We start from the raw sequence: 24,058 nt of genomic DNA on the forward strand, positions 1-24,058 counted from the left end.
CGGTTCATGAGAGCGCTGATTAACAGCTCATTGACAACAGATGTAGCGCTTCATCAAAAACTCTTACCGCACAAATCCGTACATTTTTATGGGGGGGGGGTTTATTTGTTTCCAGGGAGCTCTCTAGTGAAAGTTCTCAAGAACATGCCACTCAAAGGAGACTTTACGTCGGTCCCAACACTATATCTCCTGCACCTGGACAGATGTCATTAACATACGACGCCGTGAGAATTTGTAATACCCAATTATAACACCCCAGGTCTTGTAAATTAGACATATATCCTTACCTTGTCTCCTGAGTTCTCACCTGGTTAAAAAATATAAACTTGAACCTTATTAAATCAAGCATAACTAAAGACAACGACCCGTAGCACGCTGAAGAACCACTCATCCGCAGACGCATCTGGCCATTTTTAACATCTTATTTTTTGTGGTCGCCACCGAGTGGGCGTCACACAAAGCAAGTAATTATCCATCGTCGACTTGTAACGTGCGGCACGCGGCACTCGCTCCACGCTCCCTTAGAGAGAGCAGTGAGAGAGCAGCGAGCAGAGGAGAGAGACGACTGAGAGGAACGAGCCGGGAGGAACCAGAGACAAGCAGGGATGCAGCAGCCAGGCAGTGAGGAGCCAGCGCTACCGACAATTGCCCAAGCTCTGCCGTCCTCAACATGTTCAGGTGTTTTCAGCCAATTAACGATGAGTGTTCACTTGGGGAAGAACACCGCAGCACCCATGGACAACCTACGCACGCGAGAGGGCATCACGCTTCTATCCCACACACGCACGATAGATGATCTTAGTCTGCAATTTTCTGGGCTGTATTCTGCTGGCGAGACAGGGCACAACTCCTCCAGCGTCACAACATTTGTGCGATCCCCTAACCCTCGCCTCCACAGTGCTGGATTACAGGCTGCGTGCACAGCCACCACCACCACCCGGCTAACGTGCAGCCACCCAAGGGTGAGCAAGTTCAGGTGTACGTCACCACCGCCTTGCTAATCATGAGGACCCAGATCGAACACGGCGTCCTCGCCAAATGACATTTGGTAGTTCACCAGCATTGATTTATGGAAGCCTGAGTCCGCTGACGAGATACTGGATGTCGAAACTGCTACAGATATTGCCTGTGACGAACCAATGCTGCTGAACTTATGCACTCCCGGAAGTACATGTGGCTGATGAGATGTGTAAAAGAAATACCTTTTTTACATAGAGAGGAGACGTATTTGTCGACACATAAAATGAACAAGTCGTGTTAAAAGTTTCCATTTCAAAAGTTCAACTGTTGCCAATGCAAGCCCCTGTTTCACTATGGCCGCAAATTAAGCGATGACACATTGGCAGAGACGGGCGCTAAAGATCACTCGCCGCGGGGGAGGCATTCTGCATTTCGGGCATGGATGGGATGGAGAGAGAGACAGAAAAAAACTGCCAGCTCGTACAAACGCAGACACCGGGGGGGGAGGGAAGGCAAAAAGAGGCGGTTTCAGAGTTACCGTGCAATTTGCGTGCAAGGCGATCGCGAGGAGACAGACTGCACGCACCCTGCAAGCCACTGCAAACAAAGCAGCTTGCATCGCTGGCATTTCAGTGCATTCAGCCGATCAGTCAACGCGTTGAACCAAAACAATTATTACTACTATTGCTGCTGCTCTACAAAGAACACATGCAGCCCGAGGAGGAATCCTGCTCCTACTGCTGCTGCTGCTGCTGCCACATCTCGATTGGAGCCGCCAGCTCGTAGCTCACTGCTGCACAGGACAGAATTCAATGTAAAGTAGCAGTCAGGATGACGGACGATCCTACACCCATCTCGTTCACAGGGCCGGTTAGTTGCCTCCTTATCACTCTACTATTAGGACTCGGCAGTACAAAAGTCACCGATGCTCCAGACAAGATAACCACAATGCAGTTCTTCAGGAACCGGTGGTTTGGCACAATGCTGATGGTTGAGAGCTGGTTGCACGGCGAGCTCGTGCGTGCGTGCGTGCGGTTGTGCACTGCCGAGACCCCTCCGTTTGTCCTGCCTGCGCGCGCAATGACTTCAGTTGCCGTTGGCATTCCCCGCTACGTTTTTTTATGGATTTGAATTGAGCACAGCCCGGTGGAAGCGTGCGCTGCCCAGGGCTTCACCTTCCCGTGCGCAATCCCTCGCAAAAAAACAAAGAGTGGCGAGCTCCGGGGCCGCTGGCGTGCCGGAATAACGGCACGTGGATGCGGTGACTTACGGGCGATCCAGCAAGAATGGCGGAAAAATATCAAAGCTGCCCGATTTCAAACGAAGCGAGAAAACTCCTCAACGCGACTGACGCGAGGGAGGGGGGGGGGCGTGAAAGCTGTCGCAAGAGAAGAGCCGCCAATTCGAGGCAAGCTCGTGGGTACGGCTGTGGCCCACAGGACGAACTGTGCGACCGCTGGGCTCGTGTCAAGTGTTTACTCCCCTTCGCAAGAAGCCCCACGCTGCGACATTTTCCTGTTTCTATGATAATTGTTTTTGATACGCAGTCGCTCAAGTTGCCGAGCGAGCGGGCTCGCAATCGGAAGGCTGCGACTTCAAATCCTGTTTGTTGCGGGATGACTCAGCCCATCATCCCCCCCCCGACCACCGCGGTCGATAAAATAGATACCACTCTATGGGGGAAGACCAAAGTGGTTTGTCCCGATTCTTAATTGCCGTTTGAGTTAAGCACCACTAAGATTCAGAATTTTTCTTTTTTTCTTTTATCTTGGGGAAAAATCCCATGTGCTACCAAGCTCTTTTTCACACACATCCGGGAAGGGTTACGGGATCAGATCACCACGAAGTGGACTCGCCTAAAACCCTGCGCTATGAATCAGGAAACTGGCTGCAAAAACGATGCATTAAGTGATTGTCCTCGCCATAGGACTGTGGAATTTACACCACTAACTCGGGGCTGTAAACGGGAGATGAGCACGATCTCAGCGCTCACGTGAGCATACGTAGCCAACCGTGCTAAACGGAGGAGCGATGCAACCCCCTTAAACTCGCGAGTCGACGTCTACCAGCGTGGTCACCCTATCCACTCCGTCGAGGTGCATTCTATTTTAACAGCAAGGAGGCAACAACAAAAAACCAAGCCCAACTCTCCGAACGCCAGATGAGCCGGGTCCTTCGGCGTAAACAGGCTCCCCCCGCACTTAACGTCGGTGAATCCTCACGCGCATAAAATGTCACGCACGCTGCCACGAGCGTTGTGGTTCTTGAAACGTCAGCGTGCACCTTTCTAATTTCCGAGCGGTAAAACGACGGCAGCGCGCTGCGAAGCAAGATCGTCTACCACGAAACGCGCTGGCATCCACGCGCCGGAACGATCAACTTCCGAATAGACTTCATCCCACTGCTGCTCTCGCTAAGTGGGAGGGCCTTGTAAAGCCGTCGTTTATCCACTTAGGTGGTGTCTGCAGTTGAGACGCTGACAGCGCGCGGCAATCCCCTGCTTAAAAATATTCGGGCGCTCTTTAGACACAACCTTGACGGCACAAGTGAACGGTACGCTGCACGGTGCACACGCGCGCGTGGATGTCAGCGTGCACGCACGGTGCACAAGCGAGCATGGGTCTCGGCGCACGCTGCAGCGACCTCCTTCCCCCCCACCCCCCCGTGATTCAATCACTTGTCCCAATTGTGAGTCACGATTCAGCCCGAACAATACCTTCCTTTTTTTACATCGTGATAATAACAATTTAGAAATTGTAAAGCGCACAATTTGTGTTCACTCTGGGAGAGAGCAAGAGACAGAAAGATTGATTCTAAGACGTGGAAAACCCACAGACAAGCAGCCAGTGCCAACCCCAAACAGGCATCCAGCTCTGTGGTCCTACATCGGGACGTTTGGTCAACACCACCCACGAAGTGTTTGTCCATGAAGGAGAGACTAGAGCATCCTGAAAAAAAGCCCCACAGGTGCGAGAGAGGCTGACACTCAATCCCCGTAGAGATGTGAATGAACCTGCTTGCCACGCCACCACCACTCCCCGGGCGAGCCCCGGGCGAGAGATGGCAAATCCTGGCAGCCCACGGGACAGGCGGCGCTCTCCGCGAGCGCGTGCGGTCTCTGCCTTTACGGCGCGAGAACGACCAATGCGGCGGCCAACGGCTGCAGAGGGGATTAATCGATGAAAACCATCGACTTGATACCATCCTGTACGTGGACATTAGCCCCGAGGGTCTCACACGAAAGAGTAATACACAGAGGACAAATCACGGACGTTTGTCAATTCTGCAATGCTTCCCAACACACCTTTGTCCTCGATAAGGATTTCATAGGAGATAACAACGTGGATTATGTCGCGTGTGTGCTGCCGTCATCGGGAGGTGATGTCGCGAGGTTGCTTCGCACGCTCACACGCGCTTACACGCTCACACGCGCTTACACGCCCACGCCATTACTCCATCGAGAGCAGGAGCAGGCGCTGGCCGCACGACATCTATACGACACACATATGGCGCATGACATGACCACACTGGCCGAGGAGGCCTACCGAGCGTCGGTAGATATTTATCACCAAGCACTGGGCAACCGTTTGATCATTTGGCTCCGTTTTCTCTGGGGCAAGTCCATAATAGCAACACCACTTTTGACCAACATTTTATTTACATCGGATCACCTGTACTCGAATTACAGTGTCCTCACATCACGGACAGAGTGACGCACCCACAGACCAGACGGGCAGAGCTGATGCATAAACGCTTTAAAAATATATACTCAGCCGGCACGCGTTAAAACGCAGAGCAGGAAAGTAGGGTTCAGTCAGGGCGAACGAATCCGGCAATACACACGGCGCATGGCAGCCCGCATCTTACAATTCAGTTCGGAGCAAAAGAAAAGTTACAAACCGTTGTTCAATTTGGATAGGCCTCCTACCGAGCAAAAGCTGTTCTCTTTCAGGTTTCTTTTCAGTAACTTAGCGTGGAAACAGATGTCAGCGGCGGCGTTGCAGGCGAGCGTATTTTCTAACCAGAGCATCAAACGCACAGCCACTCATGGAACCCATAAAATGCACAATTACACAGACACAACAGCGGTCATCAATTCCACCAGCCCAAACTCACCAGTGCCACAGGCTCGATTATGACGGTACATTGAATTATGTGAAAATCAATGGCTCTAAATGAGTTTTTTTTTCAGAAGATTAGATCCGACGGACAGGCCCGATGTTTTGCGGAGCATATTTAGCACAATATGTGAATGCAGGATAAGTCAACAAAATGTGTAAAGTTTACTAAAATACACTCACTCTGCAGAGCGCCCATGTACTTGTGTTAATGCGACAAAATCCACATGCCAGCGCTTCAACAGTTCAAAGATTAACTTTTGCAAAGTATGTAACTTGCAATTTAATACGGAGGCTTTCGGACCAGTAGATCTTGTGGCTTTGCTCTCCGACACACCGGTGTGCTGCGCTAGGAATGAATTGCCATGTTTTGTTTACGTGACAAACCTAACTAATGGGCTGTGTCGGGTGGTGGTGGGTTTAAGGACACACTGATATTTCTGCAATCTAGCGACCCGGAGGGAATTTCTGCTGTGGACAGTGGCATTGACAAACTCAACTATAAACCTTGACTATGGGAACCTCATTTGCCAGTAAAAATATGATAATTGGTTCTTTACCCTTCTATCTGGCAACAAAACTGACACCTTTTTACAAGGAGTCATGTTTGCATAGACAGCAATACCTGCAGTCATAATGCAAACAAAAGAACATAACTCTGATAATGTGCACTGTCCTTAAAGTTGATTGATCCACACCCGAGACAGCTTTCCTTAGAGCCTAGTCTCATATGGGTTGGACCAGATGACGCCAAAAGGCGACTTAAAGCTTTCGTGACTGCAGGAATTTATATTCTTTGGGTCTTTCGGTAACGTCACGTAGATAGAAAAATAATGAATTGTTAAAAAAAAATCACGACGTTTCGATCACAACACAAGCAATCGTCTTCAGGTGAAAAAATACAGCAGGCGGACTGCTGAGGCAGGAAGAAATATCGCGAGAGAGCTACTGCAGACAAAGGTTATAGATGTTTGAAGTGCACGGGGCTAGAGATGATATTGTGGTTAATGCAGACATAATTAGCCGAGGTATTCCGAGCTCTGCGATCTTACATTTACTTGCAAATTCCAAAAAATAAAAGTATTTTTCAATTATTTTTAATTCACCAGGTAAGGCTCACTGAGCTAGAAAGCTCTCTTTCAGAAGAGACCTGGCCACAGATGATAGCTCAACGAAGTGGCTTATCAAGTGCAAATTTACAGCAGCTAAATATTATGAACGCATGTCGATTCTAAATGTGAAGGGAGGACCTGGAGAAAAATCCACGTGACCAGGGAGAGAAAGACAACACACAAACTCCAAATACATAGGCGTCACGGTCGGGATGGAACCCACGGCCCCCTGCATACCAGGCGAGGTAGTTAACATCTCGCCACCGCAGCGCCCCATAGAAAACATGGGAGAGTCGTGGCGCAGTCGCGAGCGTATCGTGCTAAGAACCCAGCGACCAGAGTTCCATTCCTAGTCGTGAGTAACATCGGCGACGAGTGATATGGATATATTTGGAAGCATTTCTATTGTTGCGCATCAACTTCTTAAAATGCCACATTCATCTTTGCTAATGAGCAGCTGAATCGACAAAAAAATAAGTGATCACCATAATAAAATACGAAATGAGGGACGGGATGCAACATCAACCTACACTTCCATTTGCTTGTTTAAAAAAAAACATCCGACCTTCCAAGCCGTGAAAAAATCCACGGACATGCACACTCAACTCACCTTCGGCGTGAAGAGGCTTTACGGTTTTCGGCAAAGACGATCCACATCTGTCCTAGATGCTTGTCCAAACGGCCACTTCTCCTGCTCCTCCTCCAGCTGTCACTGCCGTTGTTGCTACCGCTGCTGCTGCTGCTCACAACGCAGACAGGAAGAGGCGCCGCACGTTGACATTGTGCGCAGTGCGTGTTGAAGAGACCCGAGCGACTGAGCACCCTGTGCTTAAAGGTTCAACACTTTAAAGAGCATTCCCCCACGTATTTTCGGCACTACCTGCTTTCATGACGAGCATCGGGGGGATGGCAGCTGCCTGGCGCCGCGAAACAACATTTGTCATCGGCCAGCGAGGGTCCTCCATCAGCCGTGACCTCGCGGCCGGCGGAGAGAGAGAGAGAGCGCGAGCGAGCGAGCGAGGCGCTGTCCCCCACAAGTCCCACGGTCATTTCCAAAATAAATGATTTCCCTTTCTCCCCACGGGTCGGCCGAGCGGCAGCAGCAGCGTCTACTCCGATCGCACGAATCCGAACGCTGCTGATGCACACCCCGAATGCCGAAGCCGGCGCACAGTTTGCTTCTATCCGGGTGAACCGAAGCTGTCGATGTTGTTCCGTGTGGCACAATGGGATGTGTAAAAAGAGACTTATTGTATTTTATTGAGGGGGGGGAGAGATGTGGAGGAGGCGTATTGTCGGCATGCTTATTGTGTTACCCGCGTTGTCGGCAACGACGCCGAGCGATTATTTTGCGTTACAATCACCCCCTTGCCCTCTTGGCATACGCACCCACCATGGAGCTCTCGGAAACGCGCAACACGCGTGACCACGATAGAAAGTTGTCAACACTTAACGTGAACAATGCCTGTCTATTTTGGCATTGGCCAGGAGCACCATCTCGGTGTTATTTCCAGAAATCCCCGGCAGTCTCAAACCTCCACAAAAACCACAGCGGTGGCCCGTGAACTGCTAATGGCAGCTAAAAGGCACGGCGGCGTGCACACGCGCGCGTTTTCGAGCAGACGAAATGGAAACATTTGAGCAATTTAATTTCGAAAGTGGGGCGAGCAAAGGATTTGAAAATATAAAAATAATCATCAACTGGATATAATCACCACATGTTATATTGGAATTCATAGCAACACGGTGAGCCCTTGTTACCACAGCAGCACATGCTGGGGACTTCTGAAAACTACGCTCCTCCTGGATAAAATGAGTAAAGAATTACGTTAAAGGGAAGTATAATTCGTGATTTGTTTGTCCCTGATACCAACTCCACCATTCCGACTGTGTGGCACATGCCGAAAAGTCGGTACTAGTGAAGCAGACAGCGCAATGTCTGCGAAACATCACGTGTTGAATCACTCACCACACTGCAAGTCACAACACACTCACCCACTCACCACACTGCAAGTCACAACACACTCACCCACTCACCACACTGCAGGTCACAACACACTCACCCACTCACCACACTGCAGGTCACAACACACTCACCCACTCACCACACTGCAGGTCACAACACTCACCCACTCACCACACTGCAGGTCACAACACACTCACACACTCACTCACTCACCACACTGCAAATCACAACACACTCACCCACTCACCACACTGCAAGTCACAACACACTCACCCACTCACCACACTGCAGGTCACAACAACACTCACCCACTCACCCACTCACCACACTGCAGGTCACAACACACTCACCCACTCACCCACTCACCACACTGCAGGTCACAACACACTCACACACTCACTCACTCACCACACTGCAAGTCACAACACACCCACCCACTCACTCACCACACTGCAAGTCACGACACACTCACCCCCTCACTCACTCACAACACTGCAGGTCACAACACACTCACCCACCCACTCACCACACTGCAAGTCACAACAATTTATCTTTCTGTTTCTTAAATCGCGCTGCTCCACATTTGAATTCCCTTGCTCCCATCGTCTTTTGTCCCCCAGGGCTCTTATACAATTACAATAACCTTGCTCAAGCCAAGACGCGTGTTACACTCTATTCCACCTTCAACGGTGCCGTCTGTTGCTGGCCGCATGACATTTTTGGGCCACTGGGGCCTGGGTTCGGCAACTGTTACCACGGTAACACACCGCCTTGATTACGCAGTGGCAGTAGAAATGCTCTCATCATCACCACATTCTTCCTATTGCCCACAATTCCCGTGGATAAGGAGATGATAGCAATCCTGCTGCTGATAATGATCATCATCATCATCAGTGGCAGCAGCATCAGCAACAGCAGCAGCATCATCATCAGCATCATCAGCGGCAGCAGCATCACCAGCAGAATCATCATCAGCATCAGCATCATCAGCAGCAGCAGTATCATCATCAGCAGTATCAGCGTTTCTGTTTTTGCTTGAAATACTGCTACTACTGCGGTACAATTAACATATTCAGGAAAGGTTTATGGAGCCTAGCGACGCGTTTTCAGGAGGGTCCTGCATTTTATTTTCGTGTTTTACACGCGGGAGGAAGTTCCTGGAGCCGAAGAAAACCCACGCATGTGTCGGGAGAATGCTCACAGTTCCACGCTGATGTTTCACAAACCCACTTGATATGTGACCAGGTAGGGCCCACGGAGCTATCTATCTCTTTCTCAGGAGCGGCCTGGCTATCACACGAGTGATAGCTCAACAAAGTGATTAACGTGTGGAAACATGTATAGCAGCCAAATACTTCTAAATGCGGTGGGAAAAACCAGAGGACCCGGAGAAAAAGTCCACGCGGCGACAGGGAGAGAGACATGCAAACGCCAAACATACAGGCGTCAGGGACGGGATGGAACCCATGACCTGCTATTATCAGGCAAGGGAGTTAACATCTCTTAGCCACTGTGGCGTACCCACAAATGATAGACTTTTTTTTATCTTAATACTGGAAAAAGGGTCCCATAGATATGATCATTATTATTATTATTCATCAATGCTCAATTGCACTAGAGTCACTCTCACTCAACTTGTCTTCGGTTCCCGTGTGCGCGGATGAGACGAGGGATAGAATTGGCAGCTGCAGGAAAAACATTTCCGGAGAGAGGATGGCCCAACGCAGAGAGATAAAGTGATGAGATCGGTTCATGTGAAAAAATTAAAATGTCGCTCTCTCTCGTTCCTTTTACTCACACCCAACAGACAGCCTGAGCCACGAGCAGGAAACGTCCGGTTCAGCGGGAGCGGCGCAATCCTGCTTGAGATACAACAGAGGCGGCGGTGGTGAGCATTCGACGCGCACACACACACACCCACGCACACTCAAATTAGTTTGCAGCGGACAGAACCGGTCCCGCGTCCCCTCGGCGCGCCGTCGCGCAGAGGCTGGGCCCTCGGACAGGACGGGACTTCAAAGCTCTCACTTGGAACGACCTCTGGCCGAGGAAGCGCAGGTAAAGCCTGCCAGCCCACACGTCCAGCAGCGGCAAGCGAGTGAAAAGCAAACCAGGTAAATGGCTGTAGTCGGCTAGGGCCAAGCCCCCCCCACCACCCGCCCACCACTACCTGCAATCTCAATTAAGCTTTTAATGGATTCACTTCCATTCAAAAGAAACACGCGGTCAAACTAATACAGCACGTGAAGCCAAAGCGAGGTTTTGAAACACTTCACTGTCTCTCCGCTTAATTACATTATTTGTTTTCGTTATATGCTGACAATGATGTTAATATCACCGTGAGGATTACTGGCATACAAATCCTACAAGGCGTATGTACATAAGGTCCGGCTTTTATTTTTTTATCCGTAGCGAATTGATGGCTTCAACCAGGCTACAGATGACTGCAAAAAATAAACCAGCATTAAGTTTGAGTGATTCTGTATTTGGCAAAAATCGCAGAAATAAGTACAAAAATGAAACAAATAGAAATCGAGCCAAATTAACCAAACAATAAGACCTTGCCGTGGATGTTGGACGTACAGTGATTCCGTCACCACCTCCCGTGGGGCTGAGATCTCTAACACAGGGTGAAGCGATGGTCTCCGGGTGAGAGTTCCCAAAGGTGATTTCATCTCACAGTAAGACACCAACAATAACCGTTGGGAGTAAAATAAGGGAAGGAATGTGGGAAGATGAAAAGCAAAACTGCTTTTACAAAATGTCCATTCCATTCTACTCATCCGCAGGACTGCTGCCACTCAAGTTCTCTCAACAACAAGCCTACGAACAAACACGCAGCCCACATCGTGCAAGTCTTTGCATGGAACATTCCCGAACTGCTATTCGTGTTCCAGTTTGTTGTCCTCCGCACCGCCGATTAGTACGGTGGGCCACGTACGGCGCGAAAAAAGTTTAACGTACGTACACACAAAAGGGTCACCCCCCCCCCCTTCTCTTTTAATCGCTCCCCTCCAGCGCTCGCACAATCCCCCCCCCACTCCGGTTCCTGGCAAAGCCAACGTGCCGGACGTGGCCACCGAGACGCTACGCCACCCCCCCCCTACCCCCGCACGTGTCTTTCTCTGGGATCTCCCCCCTCCTGCTGCTGCCGCTGCTGCCCTCAGTACCTGCTCATCCTCCCGGAGGCCTCCTGCCCCACGCGAGCGTCTTCGACACAAAGTTTAACACGCAGCAGTAGTAGTAGGGCTTTCGCGCACCAATATTATCAAATGATAAAGGGGTGTTTTTTGGGTTAGATCGTGTAAACATAAATGTGTCGTTAAACCCGCCAACCACCCGACAAAGCCAATCAGTAAGGTTAACAAAACGTGCCAATTGTTCCTAATTCAGCATTGGAGTAGCACGTGCCCCCCCAATGATCCGATCGAAATCCCTATTTTGATCGACTCATTGGGGTTTATTAGTAATAAATCGGCATTTTGCGACCCCCACTGCCACTGTGCCAGGGACTCTATGAGATGACAGGACAATAATCTGAGTCCATAATTGGCAATAAGTAACGGCAAAGCAGTTATAAGTGACTCACAGAATTGTGCGCAGTTGCGTATACAGGACACGACTTCCGTGAAGCCATACCGTGATGGCGATCACACAACGCGGTTCGAATTCGACCCTCGATCGATGGCTGCGTTATCGCCGCACACGCGTCGAATAAAAAGCAAGGCACAAGTCCTTACTTACTAACAACTCCTCTATCATTTTTCATTGCTGGAGGGGTTGCCCCGCTACCTGAAAATCCTGGCTCCGCCATTGCACTCACCGCTTGTGTTGGAGAGTAAACCCACCACAGCATTTACCATTCGAGTACCGCGACGTTTCGCCGGTAATCAAAAACTCTTCTACACACTCCACTCAACCCCACTCCTCGTACACTTCAACACGAGGAGCTGTCTTCTTCGCCAGACATCAGCGACAGTGTTTCCACAGAGGTCCCCAACCTAAGCCCCCAGTGTTCCACATCCCCTCCCGTCGCTTGCTCACATCGCGTCGCGCTTCGACGCTGGCCCCCGCTGGCCCGGCGCTCACCGGTTGCAGCCAGGAGGCCTCCCCGTCCTAGCTCCAACGTCGCTGTTGAAAGGAACACGGTCGCACCTGCGATCATCACGGTTGGTTACGTATGGTGCGAAACACGTTCAACGTACACACGCATGTACGTTGTAAAGCTAAACGTTTACCTCCTCTACACGACGACACAGGCACCTCTTCGCGTCACCATTAAATTCCTGCCAATAGCAACCGTTCACAATTATTAACGCCGAGATATTTGCCACCGACGTTTGTTTGCTTGGTTCTCCAGGACGTCGTTCGTGCAAATTGCCTCCCGCAATTGCTGAGGAACCACAGATGGGCTGGAAGACAGCATCCAGGCGGTGAGAGGCCGGTGCTGCCCACAATTGCCCAAGCTCTGCAGTCCTTTATGCATTAAGATGTTTTCACCCAATTAATGAGCGCTTACGCGTGTGGGAAGAATGTCACGCTTACGAGGGGGCAACGCTCTATCCCATATCGATGGAACAGACAGAGTGCAGATTTTTTGCTGCACCCCCTTCTGCTGGAAAGGTAGCGTATGAAGCACCAACGGGCAAGGGTAGTTTCACAACATTTGTGCGATCCACCAACCCTCGCCTCCACAGTGCTGGATTACAGGCAGGCCGCATGCAAATCCGCCGCCACCCACTACCGCCGCCCCGGCTAACGTGCAGCCACTCAAGGGTGACCACGTTCATGAAATGGGGAAAACCCTCGGTGCACACACACACACGAACAACCGCCATTCGCCACTAAGTGGCGGTGACGTCACCACGGCGCTCGTGCCAGGCAAAGTGCGGTTTAAGGCCACGTGAAGTGTCAAACGCATGCTGGCAGGAGGTCACTGGACAGACCCAGGTGCAATGGGTTGACTGACTGAGATGACTGGCTGATGCACCACCTATGCCCCCACTGTGCCAACTTGCTGTGTTTTAGCCACCCGGCGCTCTGCTCGTTGTTGTGTCGCTCCTTTTCCCTCCTTTGTTGCTGGAGGCCTCCAACTGCCCAGGAGCAGCGTCCTTCACGAGCCTTCTCCACTGGTACCAGTCATCGGCAAGTCCAATCAGCTCCACATCCTCTTCTACCACATCACTCCGTCTCTTCTATAGCCCGTACCGCACCAGCTTATCCCCCTCTATCCGGCCGAAAAAAAGAGCACACCCACGCACACCACATGCCAAATAACAATAGCTCACGGAGTTGGTTAGCGTGTCCAGAGGTACACCGCGAGACGCTCGATTTCACAAACAATACGCAACGCACGGGTGAATTACAATGGTACCGGAACGTTCCGTGAATGGGTCAAGGGTAATCAAGCAGAATACACCCTGCCACGTCCACAGCCGCAAAGTCGGCCACGTTGCAACCGCGCGCCGACTCTGCTGCATTACGCAAAACATCGAGTGTCGAAACGGCGCAGGCTTCGAGCAACGTGCCTAACGCACGGCTCATCAGGGAGCCCACCACGAGACTGCACGATTTTCACAACACACTGCTCATCAGCGAGCCCACCATGAGACAACCCGGCTTCCACACAAAAGGCTCATCAGCGAGTTCACCACGAGGCAGCCCGGTTTCCACAACACACGGCTCATCAGCGATCTCAACATGTCGGTGGGGAGACACGCAACGGCCACCAAAGCCACTGCAACAACCGCCATCCGACCTTCGCCTCCCCGTGCACAGCTTTACTGCCTTTAACGTGCTAAGTCAATTTATCCACTTTACGATGTTACTAGACCCATCCCTGCAGACCTTCCGCAATGTGCCCTGCACCATCGTCTCCAGCAGAGCTCATCTCTCCTGTATTAGTATTCAATGAGACTAATGCCTCTGAATTTTAAATGCAGCATCTGCATCAACATTGCTACGACCTCGAGCTAATCATCCATTTCAGCCACACTGTCAGAACACGATGGGACTTATTTCCACAGGGAAATGGACGGTGCCATATTCGACGTGCTCACTGCAGGCGATTAGTTCAATTATTGTGATACTGCTGCTTCTGCAGCAGTGGTGCACAAGCACAAAAAATATAATTCGTCAATAACGCCGCACTACAAGTATACAATAGGTTGACTTGATGGGTAATGGGCCCCCTTCCTCGGGGCACGTAAAAGAGAGGTAGAGAGACTTTTCTTACACACTTGACCTCTCTCCATGTGCTATGAAAGAAGAGCCATTGGGCAAAATGACACCCAGATTCTTTGGTTCTTTCGGTAAAGTCACGTAGGTATAAAACAAAATAAATTAAATTAAATCACGACGTTTCTGGCGCAACACAAGCGTCCGTCATCAGGTGGGACAACCACAGCTAGAAACAACTGCTGTTTCTTGCTGTGGTTGTCCCACCTGAGGACGCTTGTGTTGCGCCCGAAACGTCGTGATTTAATTAATTGTTTTTTTCTACCTATGTGACTTTACCAAAAGAACCAAAGAGTATGGATCCCTGCAGTCACGAAAACCTCAAATCTAAAATGACACCAAGACTTTTTTTTTTAGAGGCAGGTGACCCGATTTTGCCAGACAAGCTGCACAACAGCAGGCTAATTGTGTTCTATGCAAAAAATTGAAATTTCATTTAATCATTATTGTCAGCGACGATCATTCCACTGCTGGATTAAGGCCTCTCCCCCAAAGATGTCACCATCACTCATGGTCCTGGGGAAAAAAAACATTCCCCGTGCATCGCAAGCCTCGACCGCCGGCTATCACCCGTGTGAGGGACGCACTTCCTCTGCCCAAGCCCACCCACCAAGTCCACATCGCCACTCCGCGTTTGTTCTCTCGTCCACGTGTCTCTTCATCTCCTACGGTGGCTAGGAGATGCTAACTGCCTCGCCTAGTATACAGGAGATCGTGGGTTAAATCCCGACCTTGACGCCTGCTGCCGCGTAGATTTTTCTCCGGGTCCTCCGGTTTTTCCCTTCACATTTAGAATCAACATGCGTTCAGAATATTTAGCTGCTATAAATTTGCAATGATAAGCCACTTCGTTGAGCTATCATTTGTGATAGCCAGGTTGCTTCTGAAAAAGAGCTACATAGCTCAGTGGGCCTTACCTGTGTGGTGGTCAAGGTTGACACCAAGGTTGACACAGGTCACACAAGTCACACAAGCTAGAGGAGAGGTACGTACCGGTCTGGACCGGTCCGGACCGGCAGGGACGAGAGGTGGTTGGAACCGCTCTGAGGGGAGGGGGCTGGCGAGAGCCAGGGCCCCGAGACACCCCCGCCCCTCAGAGAGAGGGGATATATAAGACGGGTCCCGGAGAGCGGAGGGGGTCCATCTCACGAGAAGCTGAAGGAGGTGCGGCCGGAGATCCTGGACCCCCAAGCCTCGAGGATGCCGCCCCGCTGGGACTGAGTGGGCTGAGTAGCTGTAGGCTAGGGAAGGAGAGTAACTGAGTAGCTGTAGGCTAGGGAAGGAGAGTAACTGAGTAGCTGTAGGCTAGGGAAGGAGAGTAATGAGAATAGAGCCGGAGGCTGTACCTCCCTAGGTTGTGTGGTTGGGCTGTTCCCCCAGTGAGTCCGGAGGACTAGTGTTATTGGAATAAAAGCGTGTGGCCTCTACGAAGTCTCTGTCTCATTCAAGAATACTACATCTGTATTTTCCATTTTCTGATCCATCTGAAAGTGGGTCTCCTTGCCCCGACTTGCCCGTCAAATTTGTATTTTGAAACTTTCTTTTGATTATCTCAGTGGAGCTGTGACCATTTGTGTAAATGGTTTTAAATATTTCTCAATGGATTATTTATTGATGCCTCGGTTTGTGAGAGCTTTGATAACTGCAATTTCCACAGTCAGATGACTTTCAATGACCTTCATAGGCAATGTGCAATGGTATCTGATGTTCATTCATATTTTTCAGGATTGATAGCTTGTATGCGTCCCAAGGGTAAAGAAACCTTTCCTAAACCCCGTCCAGCCCCATGGATGGTTACTCCTCTAAAATGTCCAATATTCGGTTCCCAATCATTGTTATTATTCCACTCGTTTACACAGGAACGTTTCACCAGTATCTTGTGACTCTTCTCCAGGAGGGTCCTGCCATGTTTTCATAGTGGGGGGCAGGCATTGGTGACTTATATTCCCATCAAGTAACTCTCGGGCAATTTTTTTTTTCATTTTGCAAATTTAAACCATGACGCTGGCCACGCAATGGTCTCACCTCTTGCGAACGACATCAGGAGATTTAACACATAGCAGTAGTAGTAGGACTTTCACGATCAATATTATCCATAATAGGTTATTTTTGGGTTCCATTACGTAAATATAAACCCGCCACCACCCGACACAGCCAATTAGTAAGGTTTGTCACGTAAATAAAACGTGCCAATTCGTTATTAGTACAGCACTCACCGGTTGTGTGTTGGGAGAATAAACCCAACGCAACATTTACGATTCGACGACCATGACGTTTCGCTGGGTAATTGCAACAAGCAGCATCATCAGGCGACAGCCAGAGTGGTGCGGAGAAATCCTCCTCCCTGTTTCGGTCTTAAAATAGACGAGGGGTCAAAGTGATGTCGTCACTTGCGAGCCAATCAGGGGCGAAGACCAGAGGGAGGGGGGATGGCGGTTAATGTAGTCGTATAAATTACAATGGATACCTATTCTTAATTTGGGAGCTTTCGTGACTGCAGGAATTATTCTTTGGTTCTTTTCGGTTAAGTCACGTCTAAAAATAAAATAATAAATCAAAATAAAACAACACATTACGACGTTTCGATTGCAACACAAGCAATCATCATCAGGCATAAAAGAAATAGCAACAAAAATCTAACTAGAAAACTATAGACCGACATACAAGCAGACAGACATCACAACGGCACACATAGAGAGGAGTATACAGGCACACGAAAATTAAATAACCTAGTAAAATATTGAAATGTGATGTAATACAACACAGAGAGTCGGTTAACACACAATTAACGCATGGCCTGGTTGACTACGTGTTTCAAAATTTGCTAAGTTAGAATTTTAAGTGTGAGCAACAAATATCTAACTAGAAAACTATAGACAGACATACAAGCAGACAGACATCACAACGGCACACAGAGAGAGGACACGATTTGTGTCCTCTCTCTGTGTGCCGTTGTGATGTCTGTCTGCTTGTATGATTTGTGTCCTCTCTCTGTGTGCCGTTGTGATGTCTGTCTGCTTGTATGATTTGTGTCCTCTCACTGTGTGCCGTTGTGATGTCTGTCTGCTTGTATGTCTGTCTATAGTTTTCTAGTTAGATATTTGTTGCTCACACTTAAAATTCTAACTTAGCAAATTTTGAAACACGTAGTCAACCAGGCCATGCGTTAATTGTGTGTTAACCGACTCTCTGTGTTGTATTACATCACATTTCAATATTTTACTAGGTTATTTAATTTTCGTGTGCCTGTATACTCCTCTCTATGTGTGCCGTTGTGATGTCTGTCTGCTTGTATGTCGGTCTATAGTTTTCTAGTTAGATTTTTGTTGCTATTTCTTTTATGCCTGATGATGATTGCTTGTGTTGCAATCGAAACGTCGTAATGTGTTGTTTTATTTTGATTTATTATTTTATTTTTAGACGTGACTTAACCGAAAAGAACCAAAGAATGGATACCTATTATTGGTCGGGTTATTCACAGGTAATCAATGTACATAATGTACATATATGTCACATGTGTAAATTCTGCCGTTTTTGGGATCTTTGCCACGTCCACCGTGAGGCAGATGACGCGTGGTGAACCTGTGCTCGCGTTAGCCGGGGCGCGACTGCAGAATTCGATCCCCCGTGAACCTTTTTGTGAGGAGCGGCGAACGTGACACCATGCCGCCGCAGGCCAACAATCAACGTGCGTACGGTCGGGAGGGTCGTGGGCGTGTCACTCTTCACGAGTCATTATCATCTCCCTTTTTGAATAGGCGTCGGCATTCACCTGTACACACCGAGTTAACAAACGAATATTTAGCTGTAACTATTTTGTATTTTACCAGGTGAGGCCCACTGAGCTGTGTAGCTCTTTTTCAGAAGCGACCTGGCCACAAAGGATAGCTCAACGAAGAGGCTCATCATGTGGAAATGTATAGCAGCCAAATACTCTGAACGCATGGTTCTAAATGTGCAGAGAAAACCCGGAGGATCCAGAGAAAAATCCACACGACCTCAGGGAAAGAGATATGCAAACTTCAAATATACAGCAGGTGTCATGGTCAGGATTGAACCCACGACCTCCTGTATTCCAGGTGAGGTAGTTAAAATCTCGCCACTGTGGCGCCCTCAATAGGTATCAACAGACATATATGGGACCTTTTTTGCCGGCATAACCGTGTGGAAAATAAGAATAGTTTTACCCTTTCTGGCAATAAAATAGGTGTTAAGATGTCCAAACACCAAACAGATACCCGTTGTAAGGAATCAAGTTACTGCATTAATCGCACACGGTACTTGTCGACAGTTTCGCCTTTTGGCGTTGTTCTCTGCCACGAGGATTGGATCCCACGTCGCCGTGCACGCTGTCCCCACGTACGGTGCAGTGCCCGTCCCACCGCCACGACAAACACGTGGCGGAGCTCACTTACACATCCCTTCTGTCGCTTGTTAACATCGTGGGCATAAACCATCATCGCGCGAACTCCTCGTTTGGCTAGACGTCGAACAAAGATCGTCACCGCATCGTCCGGTGCTTTCAGATGAGCTTCTGCGGCCGTCTGGAACGCTGTTCCTTCCGATATTAGGAAGCTGCTGGAGATATGCACTTAAATCATCCAGATTGAAAACTCATTTCTTTAGAACTGATTTTTGTGTTTAGTTTTTTGTCCTTCCCCCGCACCTCCAATTAGCGCGGCTGGCCAAGTACATACATTGTAAAGCAAAAGTTTACAGGCACCTCCTCTTCCCGACGAAATCTTCCCGTGAAGGTTAAATTCTATGCCAATTGCACCCGTTTGCAATTGTTACCGCTTAGACACTTGTCACCGACGTTTGTTTGTTGTAGTGTGCCTGCAGCACCGTACGCGTCGCGCGCTTCAACACGACGGCGTCTCACTGAACGCGCGTTCCTGAAACAACGACGCGTGGCTGGGGTCATGCGTCATGCAGGACTGGGCGCGTGTGGCGCTCACTCAGCGCTCATTCGACGCTCGCTCGGTGGATTTTCCCCCGAACGCGGTGAACGTGCGGGCTGGGCCTCCCCGTTTAAAAGGAGCCTGCTCACGGTCGGTGGAAAAGCTCTCACCGACGGGCGACCAAGGAAGAGAGACGATGGCCTCCGTCGCAGCGCAAGAAGTGAAAGCTCAAAAACAAACTGCGCAGTTTCTCACCGGGTGGCGTTGCCACGTAGTCCCAGTGCCCCTTACGCGTGAATATGTTACGTCGTCGAGTGTGGTATGGCCAGAGGCAATGCTTAAGTCGCTTACTCAAATCTGCTGTAAGCCGTGAACTTTTTTTGTGTGTGGGGAGTTAAACAAATGTGAAACACACACGCACGCCGGTGAACTAGTTGGTGACTATGTCTGTATACATACTATTGACACACGCACACAAGTTAACTAGTCAGTATGTCTGTATACATGCTAACGAGTTTGTGTGCCTGTCCATACGCATTCTCCTCTTGAGGCTTGTCCTGAAACATCAGTTTTGCAATCACTACAGTGGCATGCGCCAACAAGAGTACACGCTTTATTTTTCCTTGACAATGACAAACGTCGAGTTGTAATTTGAATAATTTATCCCAACGTGACGAACGTGGCGGACGCATCACGTAGACTATCATCACCTGACTTGCGCCGCAGCGTGAAAGCACCGCCATTAATTCGAGCATCCAGGACCCATTCGAAAAATATAATCCATAAATAGGTGAACAAAAATAAGTGGGTAATTGGCTTGCAATGTTCGTCACGGCCAGCGGTAAATAACGTCCAAGCAATAAAGAGCCGACATGAATAAAACATGCTCCGCGTTTGTCACTACCAGGACGCAGTTTAAGCTCATACAATACATCCGATTAGATCTGCTGCTGCTGCTGTTGTGATCTCACTGTGCGGTGTTTAAAATATACGCCGCCCGTTTTCGAATGAGAACAAATTCGGACACGTGTTTTCGTCCTTCCGACGCCTCTCGCCTAAGAAGGTGCAGATCCGTAGGACAGACGTTGCCGACCATCTCTTCGCGAGCACAAACACATAGGAAGACGCGGTGGTGTGGTGTGGAGCAGTGAGGTGGTGTGGTGTGGAGCAGTGAGGTGGCGCAGTGTATTGTGATGCGTCGAGCTTCAAAGATGTGGCAGTGTCCCCGTTCGCTCAAACCTGCATCTTTTACATTGAATCCAAGAGTCAACCGCACGCAAATGCATGATAAAATGCCACCAATTATTTATGCAGAACACGAAGGTTTTTGCAGCTAATAGTTTTTATTCATAATTGACTCTTGGGCAAGGCCATGTAATGATCCGGCCAAATCTGTATTCTTGAGCTGAAAAAGTAATAACTGGCGCGTCAAACACTTGTACGTGCGACCATTTAATTTGTTTGCCATGTCGGGTGGTGGAGGGTCTTATGATGCACATTTGGTCACATCATTAAGCGGCCAACCCCAAAAATCAATGATGAATCGTAATTATTTGCACGATCGAAATAGAGACACTTCCACAACACACACAGTCCCGAATTACGCCCTCCTACAACAGTGCAACAAAAACGCAAAGCGAGCTTTGGCGGCATCTTCAGATGCAGTCTCGACGCAGTGGCCGAACCCGCAGTCATTGTCGTTTCACCGTAGTAGGTTCACCGTCTCGACGCAGTGGCCGTGCCCGAAGTCAACGTCAGTTCACCGTAGTAAGTTTACCGTAGTAAGTTCACCGTAGGTTCACCCTCTCGACGCAGTGGCCGTGCCCGCAAGTCACCGTCGGTTCACCGGAGTGAAGGGATGCCGAGCGGCCTGCAGCCCCGACTCTACGCTCCTCGCGCAGTCCAAACACACGCCGCTCGCGCTCAGCGGTGCTTGCTCGCTTTGGCTTTCCGGACTGACTAGTTAATGACGGTGATAACAAAGCCCTCTCCTCCAGGTGTGGTCACACACTCTCACAAAAAAAACGTTGCCAGCGTGAGTAACACCCGTGGGACATGACCTCCTCCAAAACGTAATTTGAGTTTGGCGACCGACATAATTAACTCGTATTATGAAAAGGAGGCGTCCAATTCTCTGGCTGGTCTTGACAACATAAACACCTCCCCTCACCTTTACTGTGTCGGGCGTCATTAAAAGTGGGAGTGGCGTTTTGTGCTATGCAAGAGCACGCGTGGCAGGCGCGTACAACAGAGGCGTACACTATGCCCGGCAAACCAACGGTTCGGCAGCACGGATGCGCGGAGCATCTTTCGCGCGTCGCCCAAAGTGACGCACGCTCAACGAGAGTTCTCAAAGTCCATTTGTAAAATTATGTTTTGATCTGCATTTTTTCCCCTTACTCAAATAATCCCGATTATGCCAAACATTTACTCAAACCGTTGGCATTTCTTCACGCCAGCTGTGTAGCGCTTCACGGGGCACCACGCAGACACACACACAGATTGTCAAATTATTTAACCAGATAAAATGCAAAAACGTAAATAGGCAGACAAGACATCCCTCACGGATCTGTCCTGCCACACGGCCTCCTGGGAGCGCATAATTTCAGAAGCGTTCGTTGAACACAAGACAAACGTCTGGACTGGTTTTGACGCCGAGTTTCTCCTTCCGCAGCGGTCAAATTTTATAGGCAAGGACCCTCTCAGTTAGATATGGATATTAGTTTAATGTGAAAACATACTACCACAAAGTAATCCTTAGCAACAGCATTAATAAGTAGAAAATACACCTCTCCTTCATAGATCTGTCCGTCCACTTAAAAAATATGGATCTTGAATTGAAAAAGCAACCTTCATGTACAAATAGTCAACGGTATTCCAGTTTTGCAGGGTCTTTTTTTTACATTTGTGCATAAATTGTGCGTTTCCACTAAAGAACTTTGAAATACAACGGAGTTAAATCCGAAATCAGGGGCCTTTCTAAAAAAAAAACATCTTGCGTGCAGAATCGTTGTTTTCCATCATGTACAATGTCACTGCCTTTTTTAAATATGCATTCTCTCATTGGTGAAATACGAGTAATCAATATAGACTGAAGAGCGCAAAACGGTAAAAGCATTCAACAGACTCGAAACAGCCCCAATGCATGCAAGCTGCAGGCCACTCACGGGATAGAGTTCACTTTAACATTGGACAAGTGGATCTTGGCAGCGATCCCCACTCATAAAAGTTAAAGGTCCCCTTGGCACTCATCTCGAGTAGGCCATTGTTTGTCAATGTCACCGTTCAATTAACCAGCCACTCCAAGTAACATATTACCCCCTCGGGAAGTGTGATGGCTGCTCTTAAATCAAGTGTCCTATTGCACTCACGATCAGATTCATAAAACAAATGGTGCAAAGATGCAAGGACTGACATGCAAAGGTCACAAGAGGTCATATCAAACTCCTCTTATCTGTGGCCCTCTCACATGCAAATCCGAGTATGTGCGTGATCGGGCCGAGACGATGTTATTCCCATTATCCCAAACAGAAGCACTCTCCTTTTATCCCGGATTCACGATGATACAATGCGCCCCAGTCTTTTATGCTTTGGCAGTTCGTTTGGTGGTGTAGAAAATTGTTGTAAAATTTTACATTTAACACTTTACATCGAAATTTACCTTCTGTGTGCTAGCCAGCACGTGACTTTTTCAAGCAATAAACTATATTGTTACTGCGAGCTAATATACTGCTATGCAGTTCACTTCAGTTCGTATGCAAGTCATCGAGCTGTAGAAAGTCATTGGTAGTTGTTTCAAACCTGGACACAAAATTATATATTTTGATTGCTCCTAGAATTGGCCAAACATCCAAATACAGGACCACACAGTTTGAACAATCGTTTGGAACCTATTCTGGGCTGCCGTTTTATGATAAAAAAAATCGCAATCCAGACTGTTTATTGTCATCACACAAAGGCGCAAATGACCATGTAACAGCGTGCTGCCCGCTAAAAAATCCTCCTGCGATTCACTTATTGAATTGTCAGACAGGGTGTGAAAAGCGTTTGTCATTATTACAAGTTACTGTGTTGGTTGTCCACGTTTGTGGACTTATTCGTTGCAATGGTAAATTGGCTGAGAAAAACGGAGCACAGATTGCAAGGAAATGACTTTGAATGCCAATAGTTTTATTGCTCTGTGTTGACATCCAGTCAGAATGCATCGAGGACACAAGATATCTGCATTACTCTCAAAAGAATAATTAATTATTAAGGGGAGGAGGTTAATTTGTGTATTGTCGTTGGCATGAGTATTTGATAAAATAATCATGAAAAAAATAATCACATTGACGATACTGCTCCCTCTCGTTTTACGAGGGGAATGTGTTCTTGAGAAACGGCGCGTAACTCAACATCGCATAAATTAAACAAAATTTACTGAAAATAAATTAAGGAAATGGTTGGCGTTAGGGAGAGAGCGCCCATCGAACCTCATTCTTATACGTCCACATATTTAACTGGTTACTGTAACATTACATTTCCAATAGTAGCATACATGTATTAAAGGTAGTAACAGCTTATTTAAAGAAAAAAGGTAAAACAAAGAGATGTTTAACCCGTAGTGTGATGTTTGAGTGTGGTGGTGTAGTGGGGCTGGTGGAGGGGACGAGGGGAGAGTGGTGGGGTTACTACTGGAGAGAGAGAGAGGGTCATCATCATCGGATGACGATGGTGGTGGAGATGATGGCGCGTTCGAATGTGTGCACAAGACAAAGTTCACGC

General features: G+C 48.7%; 1 protein-coding gene across 22 annotated transcripts in view; it reads right to left on the minus strand.

Moving 5' to 3' along the window:
• FUT8 (fucosyltransferase 8) overlaps nucleotides 1–24,058 on the minus strand; it is a 388,964-nt gene that overhangs the window by 355,486 nt on the left and 9,420 nt on the right. For 21 of the 22 annotated variants that reach the window (XM_078608817.1, XM_078608813.1, XM_078608810.1 and 18 more), the window contains exon 2: nucleotides 6,801–6,929. The gene's annotated coding sequence lies outside the window, so the exon portion shown is untranslated. Of the gene's footprint in view, nucleotides 1–6,800; nucleotides 6,930–9,954; nucleotides 9,975–24,058 lie in introns of those variants that run through there. The other variant, XM_078608798.1, reaches the window with a different exon arrangement.

This window comes from Lampetra planeri, chromosome 30 (assembly GCF_965212315.1).
Source record: "Lampetra planeri chromosome 30, kcLamPlan1.2.h2, whole genome shotgun sequence".
NCBI lineage: Eukaryota > Metazoa > Chordata > Hyperoartia > Petromyzontiformes > Petromyzontidae > Lampetra > Lampetra planeri.